Consider the following 9,214-nt stretch of genomic DNA (forward strand, 5'->3'; position numbering starts at 1 on the left):
AGGAGATTTGAAGTCTATATTTATGTTAGTTGATGTATTTAAAATTGATATGCTTGAATATTTATCTATATGTGACATAATAACTTTTTCTATATATAAAAGTTAAAAATAAATTATTTTTTAATAAAATTATTAACCCCAATTTTTGCTGGTTGAACCCTTCTACTCATGGCCATAATCTTCTTCGAGTCAAAACTTGATCCGGTTCTAAAAGCCTCAATAATTTCACTTATCTTTGAGATCTCTACATTTTGAGTAAGTTTAAGAAGGCGATAGATAATTAATGTCAAAGGAAATGAATTTGTTTTTCTTAAGTTGGTCGATGATGAAACTTCAACATTGTAACCACCATGTTATCTTATTCAATTTGTATACAATTAAATTTTTATATATTTGAATCCATATATTTAAACTCAAGTAAACATATAATTTGAGTGGGTAATAACTCATGCTTTTTCTGCTAACCCTTGTTTTTTTCCTTTCTCCTGTATCTAAAAATTTTTAACCATTGAACCATTTTTCCGAATCACGTTCATTTCTCTTCTTTTCTCATTACTTTAACTCAGGCATTTTTAAAAAAATTGTTAATAAAGTTCCACAACAAATATATAATATATAAAAAAAATAAAGAAGAAGAAGAATCCTAAGATATAATTATATAATGTAATACTTTAATATAATATGAATGCATACGATTACATTAGGACGTAGTACGTAAGTAGAGTTACTTGAATCAAATTAGATACAAGATTATAGCGGATTAAATAATTGCATATAAATGATGCGATGTGGGAATAACTATATATATATATATATATATATATATGCTCATGGAAAAAGATGGATGATTTTTATACGTTTAATTATTTTTTTTAAAACTAATATTAAATTAAAAATAAAAAGAAAAGTAATAACAAAATAATGAAGAAAAAAATATTTGCATTATATCAACGTGAGATTTGACATCAGTGTCCTATTTTTCTTCCCTCAATTAATTAATATATACATATACTTATGTTACCACTTTTATTAAAATGTGGTTATTTTTTATTTTTCTTTCAATTAAAATATTAGAAGTCCGAATCCTATCTCTGTCTTATCAACATATATATATATATATATATATTAGGAAGCATATGCTATCATGATTCTATATAGCATAAGTTTTATTTATTAGAAATGCTTAAACAAATTTAATATGCCATGCTGTTATGAATCTGAATATCAAATCTTCAGATGAACTAATCAATCAATAGAAAGTCAATCAACAATCTCCATACAACTCAAATTTATCAAGAAAAACTGATTAAACTTCAGAAATTCTCAGGATATGAGTTTATTTTAACATTCAAGCTAAGATCTCAGATCGAGACATTCCAAATCAAATCACAAACAAAGTCTATCACATCATAGAGTTTAGAATATCATCATCAACCATCCAAGCAGAATGTAAGAACAAGAACAATTAACAAACTTAATGAATAGCAAGAATTAAGATAATCAATCCGACGAGAAATCTTCATCAAATTCTTTCTCTCCTCCTCTGAATAGAGCCTCAAACTTCACTAATCCTCTCCCTCCTTTTCCCTTATTTTTCTCTATTTAAACCCCAGCAATAATCCGCCAAACGTGTGTTTCCATGTCTTTCTCTCCTTTTCTTTTCCAGATTCATCTCCACCGTTGGTTGCATAACAAACCTTCCCCATCTTGCTGTACACGTGGCGCTCAGGGCATTCTCCATCATTGATAACACCCTTTTTAATTCTATCCACCTGGCTTCCTCCCATTGGTTTAGAAGACAATTTATAGGGAGACATTACACATGCTCTATTTCATTCAAATAGGTTTTTCATTTACTAATATTGAGAGGTAAAGCAAATTATATAGTGTTCTTAAAGTTGCACTTTGCAAATATTTCCATGCATGTAAAAAAAATCATAAAATAATTTATCGTATTGTACTTTGCAAATACTTTATTTTGATGAATAAAAATCAAAATAAAAGTAAATAAAGTATATAAAGATGAAAAAGAAAAATGATGGACAAATGAAACGCAACAATAATAAAAGAACAAGACATAATGGGCATCTCAATGTATTGGGCCCGGCCTTAAGGCCCATTTATATTGTGAGTTGGGCTGTAAACTTTTTATTATTATTATTATTATTATTATTATTATTATTATTATTAAATAATTAAAGTTTTTATTTTGTGTGAATTTTTATTTTTTATTTCTATTCTACACCTAAAAGTTTACATTTTTTTAGCATTTAATTTTAACAAACTTTTTTTTTTAATTTTAATGATTTTTATATAACTATAATTTTTTTAGTAATTTTTAAAACAAACTAACTAAAGGACTGGCCCAACCCAGCACTAGAGGGCCCACGCCCAAACAAGGTGTGCTTTATTAAATTCTTAAAACTAATTATTTTTAGTCATGCTTTGTAAAATTGTTGATGATCTAATGCTGCTAACATCTATTTTGTTATAAAGGAAGAAAGAAAGGAAATTAAATTCAAATTAAAATATAATTTGAAATGCAAGCAAAATAAAAATTAGGTTTAATTGATGTACAAGTCTTTATAATTGTGTATTTTCTGCCTTTTTAGTCCTTTGAATACTTTTGGGTACAATTAAATCTTCCTATTTGGTCGAGTTGGGTCATTTTAGTCCATGACAATATTTTTGGTACAATTAAGCCCTTGCAATTTACACTTGCCCATCTATATTGTGAACTAGAATGACCCAACTCGACTAAATATAAAAATTTAATTGTACCTAAAAATACTGTAAGGACTAAAAAGGCAGAAACTATACAATTATAGGGACCTGTACAACAATTAAACTTAAAAATTAACAAAATTGCAACATCATACATAGAATACTTATGGGAAAATGAGTAAAGTAAATGCAAATTTAACAATAGATAACAGATGAACAACTCAATAAAAAAAAAAAATTAACAAAGATTATAAAAAAAAATTTTAATTATACAATAAAAGATTTCACAACTTGCTCTAGAACTCATTGAAAAAATCAAAATAAAATCCATTAGTATTCAGATTCTAATCCATTTAGTTTCTGGAGCACTTCAATTTCTTGTACTTTCATTGCTTGGACATAAATCATTGCAACACTTTCAATTATAAAGTCAGTCTCTCTCTCTCTCTCTCTCTCTCTCTCTCTCTCTCTCTCTCTATATATATATATAACTTTGTAGAAGTGAAAGAGAGAAAAAAAAAAGTAATTTGTAACTTTTTCTTTGTTTAACCGAGGACGATGATAAGGATAATGATGGACTTTTACATTCATAACCCTATCTATTTTTATATAACCTAAGGTAATCACCGTCATCATCAATGAAAGCATAAGACTCACAATTTTTAATGTTTATAATTAAATAATTCTTTGCCATACAAACTATTAACATATCATGCTTAATGCAAACAAAAACTTAAATATGATAAAATATTTTTTTTTTAAAAATTTTTTTATAGTTTTTTTTTTAAATCAAAGGAAGTTGTCTTCCTGCATTTAATTGAAATCAATAGAGAAAGCATCTTGGATCCCATCAAGTGACTTTTCCCAATATTCAGGGGACACATATAATAGACATTTTTGCTAAAGAATGACTAGCACTATTTGCTGTCCTCCTTACACACCTTAATTTGAATGAAGGACAAGTAGACAGAAATAACTTACAGTCCCTTATAATATTGCCCAAAGGTGATATATTCAAATTCAGCGGCAATTCTTTGAACAACAACAAGTGCATCCATCTCAATAATAACATTAACATATTGAGAATCCTTCAACCAACTTAACACTTCTTTGAAAGAAATCATCTCTACCTCCGTTTATAAATGAAGCCTATTGAAGGCAGCAGAAAACCCAGCAGTGATATGTCCCATATGATCTCGTAGCACTGTCCCCATGCAATATTTAACTTGTTGAGCAAACAAGGCTCCATCTAAATTACACTTAAGCCATCCATCAGAGGGAGGAACCCACTTCATTGATTGGCGAAGATGCGCTGCAGTTGAATTACTATATGCCACCACCTTGACTTATGCTTCCCTCCAAGACATCAAAAACTCCAGTCCATGTTGAAAGACAGAGGCTAATGGGAGTTGATGCATGTTCCACACATTGTTGTTCCTAAACTTCCACACACTCCATAACAATAAACAAGCTTGTGCTGTAACATTGTCTAAGTATTTGTTCAATACATCAACAAACCAGTCATTAAACCTGTTCTTCTCCATCCTATCCACATCAATATTCAGATGAGACCAAAAAGAGGTAACAAAAGGGCAATGTAAAAACAGATGGCTTCGGGTCTTCGTAGGCCTATTGCAACATGGACATATATTTTGAATCTGCATACTTTTCTCCACAAGTTGTCCTCGCAATGGGAGGCATTGCCGTTGCAATCTCCAAATGAAGTGACGTATCTTAGGTGGCAATTTCAATCTCCATAAAGAGTTCCAATCCCCAATATGTACCAAATTAAGATCACAAGTAAGACTATTAAAGGCTAATCGATATCCCGATTTCACTTGATATATGCTTGTCTTTGAGTGGTGCCAAATAAGTAAATCTTCATCATCCCTTGTTGGCACTATTTTACAGATAAAACTGGCATCTCTCTCATTGAAAAGCTCCAGCACCAATTCAACATCCCATTCTATGCTATTGGGTATCATTAAGTCTGCGACGCATATATCACCAATGACAGGGTTTCCCTCTGTCTGAACATGAAAGTCCTCCACATTAGGTAACCAAGCATCTTCCCACTCGTGCACTTGAGTTCCAGCTCCAATTTGACATCTACAACCCTTTTTTCTAATAACCAACATGATGACAAAATATTCCTCCATGTATAGATCGAGTTATGATCCAATGTGGCATTAGAAAATTTCACATCAGGAAAATATTTGTCTTTGAATATCCTTGAAATGAGAGCAGTACCATGATGGAGTACCCGCCATCCCTATTTTGCTAACATAACAAGATTAAAGCAATGTAGTTGTCGAAAACCCATTCCTCCATTCTCTTTTTGAACACAAAGTCTATCCCAAGACATCCAATGCATTCCACCCGACCCATGTGCATGTGATCCCCACCAAAAGGAGTTCATCATCTTTTGAATCTCCTCACACAAAGACACTGGCAATAGGAAAGCCCCTATACAATAAGTTGGCAAAGCTTGACAGATCATTTTTAATAAGATTTCCTTATCACCTTGGGACAAAAAACGGTTTCGCCATAATGTAATTCGTTGTCAAAGCCGATCTTTCAAGAAGGCAAACGAAGCCTTTTTGCTCCTACCAACAAAAGAAGGAAGACCCAATACCTGATGTTATCCAGAAGAGCAGAAACTCCATAAATGGATCCTATCTGAGCTTGACAAGTAGAATTAACATTAGGGTTATAATAAATGCCAGATTTATTGAAGTTGATTGATTAACCAGATGTTGATTTGTAATGGACAAGGATATGCTTCAGATGCATTGTTTCCTCCATGGTTGCTCTACCAAACAGAAAGCTATCATTTGCAGAGAGTAAATGCGAAATAAATGGGGCTTCTTGAGAAACTCTGCTGCCATGTATCTTCCCTTCTTCTTCCGTTTGAGACAACAATGCTGATAGACCCTCCGAGTATAGGATGAATAGGTAGGGAGAGATAGGGTCCCCTTGACGAAGGCCTCGACTAGTCTAATCAGCCCAAGAAGACTTCCATTGAAATCAGCATAAAAAGTGATAGAGGAAATGAAAGACACGACTAATTCCACCCATGAACCATCAAAACCCATTTTGAGCATTATCTGTTGCAGATAATCCCAATTAACTCAATCTTATGCCTTACTAATATCAATCTTAAGCGCTATCTCACCTCGATTGGCCGCCCATTTGCACTTCAAATGATGTAATATTTCAAAAGCCACAAGCACATTATCTGTGATTAATCTTCCTGGCACAAAAGCAAATTGGAATTCAGAAATGATATTGGGAAGAATACGCTTCAATCTGTTGGCAATAACTTTCGATATAACTTTGTAAAGTACATTACAAAGTGCAATGGGCCTCAAATCATGGACAGTGGTTGGTGTATCCCGCTTTGGAATTAACACCAACATAGTATCATTTAAATATGGTGGAAGCTGATGATCATAAAGCCACCTAGTCCCTGCTTCCACAATATTAACGCCAACCAGATACCAAAATTTTTGATAAAATGCAGGATTAAACACATTCAAACTTGGGGCTTTGTCCGGATACATCTGGAATAGAGCTTGCTTGAATTCTTCTAGGGTATAAGATGCTAAGAGCATCATGTTGTCCTAAAGAGAAACCCGTGGAGTAATAGCTTGTAAAACAACTTCCATATCACCAGAAACCAATGGTGTCAAGTAAAGTTCAGTAAAATGATCAAGAAGCATTCCGACCATCATACTTTTATCCTCATACCATACGCCTACCTCATCCCGAAGTCTAGAGATTGTGTTAACTCTGCGACGCTAAGAGGCTGAAGCATGAAAATAACGAGTGTTAGAATCACCCTCTTTGAGCCATAATAATATAGACCTCCGCTTCCAATATACTTATTGTTGTACTAAAATCTCCCCCAATTCAGTTTTGGCTGCCATCAAATCTCTATCTAAAGTGTTAATGTTAGCTGCTTAGAGGGAAGAAATACGAGATGTGCATTCAAATATCCTTTTCCTGAAGTTACCAGTCAGATTCTGACCCCATACCTTTAAGTTCTCATTGCGGTGCTTTATTTTTTCAAGGAGATCGGCATTTGAATCCCTTTCCCAAGTATGTTGCACAAACTCTACTAAATATGACTCACGAAGCCAAGAATTCTCAAAGCCGAACCTATTGGTTTTGGGAAAAATAAGGCTTGCCTTCCAATGATGAAGTAATGTAGAATAATCAGATGTTGGAGTTGCAAAGTTCCTTAATGGAGCATCACCATACTACTGCATCCAACTAGGTGTCCCCATAGCACGATCTAGTTTTTCCTCCAAAAAAATTTCAGTTCCTCGACCTCTTTCCCAAGTGTAAGGATGGCCAGATAACGCTATACCCAACAGCCCACAATCTAAAACATGCCTGTTTAAACCCATAAAAACCCCATTCTGGATGTGGTGCTCCCCTCGCTTTTTGTCAAGATTTAAGAGGTTATTGAAATCCCCTAGAATACACCAAGGTAACCTGGATCTTCGGGATAAAGCTCTTAGAAATTGCCACACAGCGCGTCGCTGAGATATTTCAAGAAAACCATAGTAGTAAGTCAATCTCCATGACAGAGTTCTTTGATCAGTAATCGTCAAGTCGATCAACTGCTAACCCTCCACCTCGACCAAGCCGATCAACTGCAAAACAAGCCTCAAAATGAAGCTTATGATGAACTTCTTTTATTTTGGTTTCAAAACACATCGTCTCCATAAGGAACATGATATCTGGCCGCAACATTTTCACTAGCTCATAAAGATCTAGAACTGACCGAGGGTTGCCAAGCCCTCGACAGCTCCAAAATAAGTAACTCATGGATTGTGGCAGGCTTGGACCTAAGGCTCTGCCAATAAAAAAATTGCTTCACTTTCCATGGCGATGGAGCTTTCTAAGACTTGGGCTTGGGGTTCAATTTGTGCTTCCTCATGTTGTGCTAACTCCCTATCCTTTCGTTGTTTTTGCCTATCTTCATGTAAGATCAAGCCAATTTTTTCACACTCTATGTCACACCCAGCAGCCACTTCTTTCCTTTTATCAATTGCCCTGCGTGGCATTAAGCTCACCCCTTGGACATCATAATCCCTTGGGCCAAGTGTATGATTACCACCTTGTAAAGAAGCAACTTCCATATCCATCCGTAATGTAGATGCTGCTTGTGATACATTCTGCTCATAGTGTATTGGATTGGTGATATCTATAACTTGACTAATAGCTGACTTGCCAACAAGCCACCGTTCACCACTCTGATCAATATTATGAGATTGAGCTTTCAAAAACACTCCCCCACCCCCCATTCACGTCGGAGTTGAGATTCCTCATGATCATAAAGTTGGGGACAAAATTTATCAGAGTGCCCAAGTATCCCACACAAAAAAATTTTGGCAGTATCTCATACTTGAAAGTGATCATAGCCCATTTAGTTGCTGTGGTTTTGATTTTTTTTCATTCGCTTTGGTGGATGCCTGACATCCAGCGTGACTTTTAGGCGCATAAATGTCCTCCATAATCCCATTTCATTTTGTTGATTGTATTCTCGTAACCTGCCAACATAATTCCCAATTTGTTGACCAATTCCTTCCGATATAAATCCAATAGGGAGCCTGTAAATTTGAACCCAGATATTCATATCAAATATTGGAACGGATTGTGGAACATCAATGATTTACAGGGGTTGGAGGAGCAGTATAAATCCAAATGGTGATAAAATTTGAACAGATATCGTGGGCTTGGCACTTCAAAATCAGTCATCCCCTTCTCTGGTTGCCAAATACTGGCAAATAGATTCCTCATAGCATTTAAATTTATAGGCTTACCAGTAAGGAACTTGCCGATGAGACAATGTCGTAGACGATCAACCCTAGTCGCCTCTGGTGGCTTCTTAAGATCTAATTCATCATCGTCTTCCTAAAAAATAGAGAGATCATGCAATTGAGGACTTAGATTTGAATCCATGTGAGCATTGGAAGCAAAATAAATGAACCCCTCAATTTTGAAAGAGCAAACTCTAGACCTCGCGACTCAAGAAAGGCGATTAGTTCACCACATCAAGATTTAGTCTTAATTTCTTTAAAGTTGTTTCTTAAAGCTGTGGAAGCTGATTGTATACTTACTTTAATAATATGGATAAATAAATGTTTTTTTTTTAAATGCTAAATAGAGACATCCTAGTTATATATAAAATGTTGTAAAATATAGTGGTATGATTGAGGCAGTTCCTAATTTCATTTTAACAATCATCAACTTCCTCCCGGTTTTTTTATTTTTATTTTTATTCATTCATTTTAACCAAGTAACATGAGTTAAGAAAATTGGTTAAAACTAGTTGATAATCCAAAATATATAAAAATTATATTAATTTTTAAGATTACTCTCGTTTCAAATATATTTTAAAATTGTGTAGTTAATAATTTATTGGAAGTTGTAGAAGTACATTAAATATAAATTGTAAATTTGAAAAAAAAAATATTTA

The 9,214-nt window shown here is 33.9% G+C and overlaps 1 long non-coding RNA gene across 1 annotated transcript; it reads right to left on the reverse strand.

Moving 5' to 3' along the window:
* Positions 1–3,569: 3,569 nt before the first annotated feature.
* Positions 3,570–8,795, reverse strand: LOC120273053. Its single transcript, XR_005540499.1, has 3 exons — positions 8,756–8,795; positions 8,559–8,649; positions 3,570–8,345 (listed from the first exon to the last, which is right to left on the reverse strand). It is a non-coding gene; the product is annotated as an uncharacterized LOC120273053 (long non-coding RNA).
* Positions 8,796–9,214: the final 419 nt, after the last annotated feature.

Source organism: Dioscorea cayenensis, chromosome 12 (assembly GCF_009730915.1).
Source record: "Dioscorea cayenensis subsp. rotundata cultivar TDr96_F1 chromosome 12, TDr96_F1_v2_PseudoChromosome.rev07_lg8_w22 25.fasta, whole genome shotgun sequence".
NCBI lineage: Eukaryota > Viridiplantae > Streptophyta > Magnoliopsida > Dioscoreales > Dioscoreaceae > Dioscorea > Dioscorea cayenensis.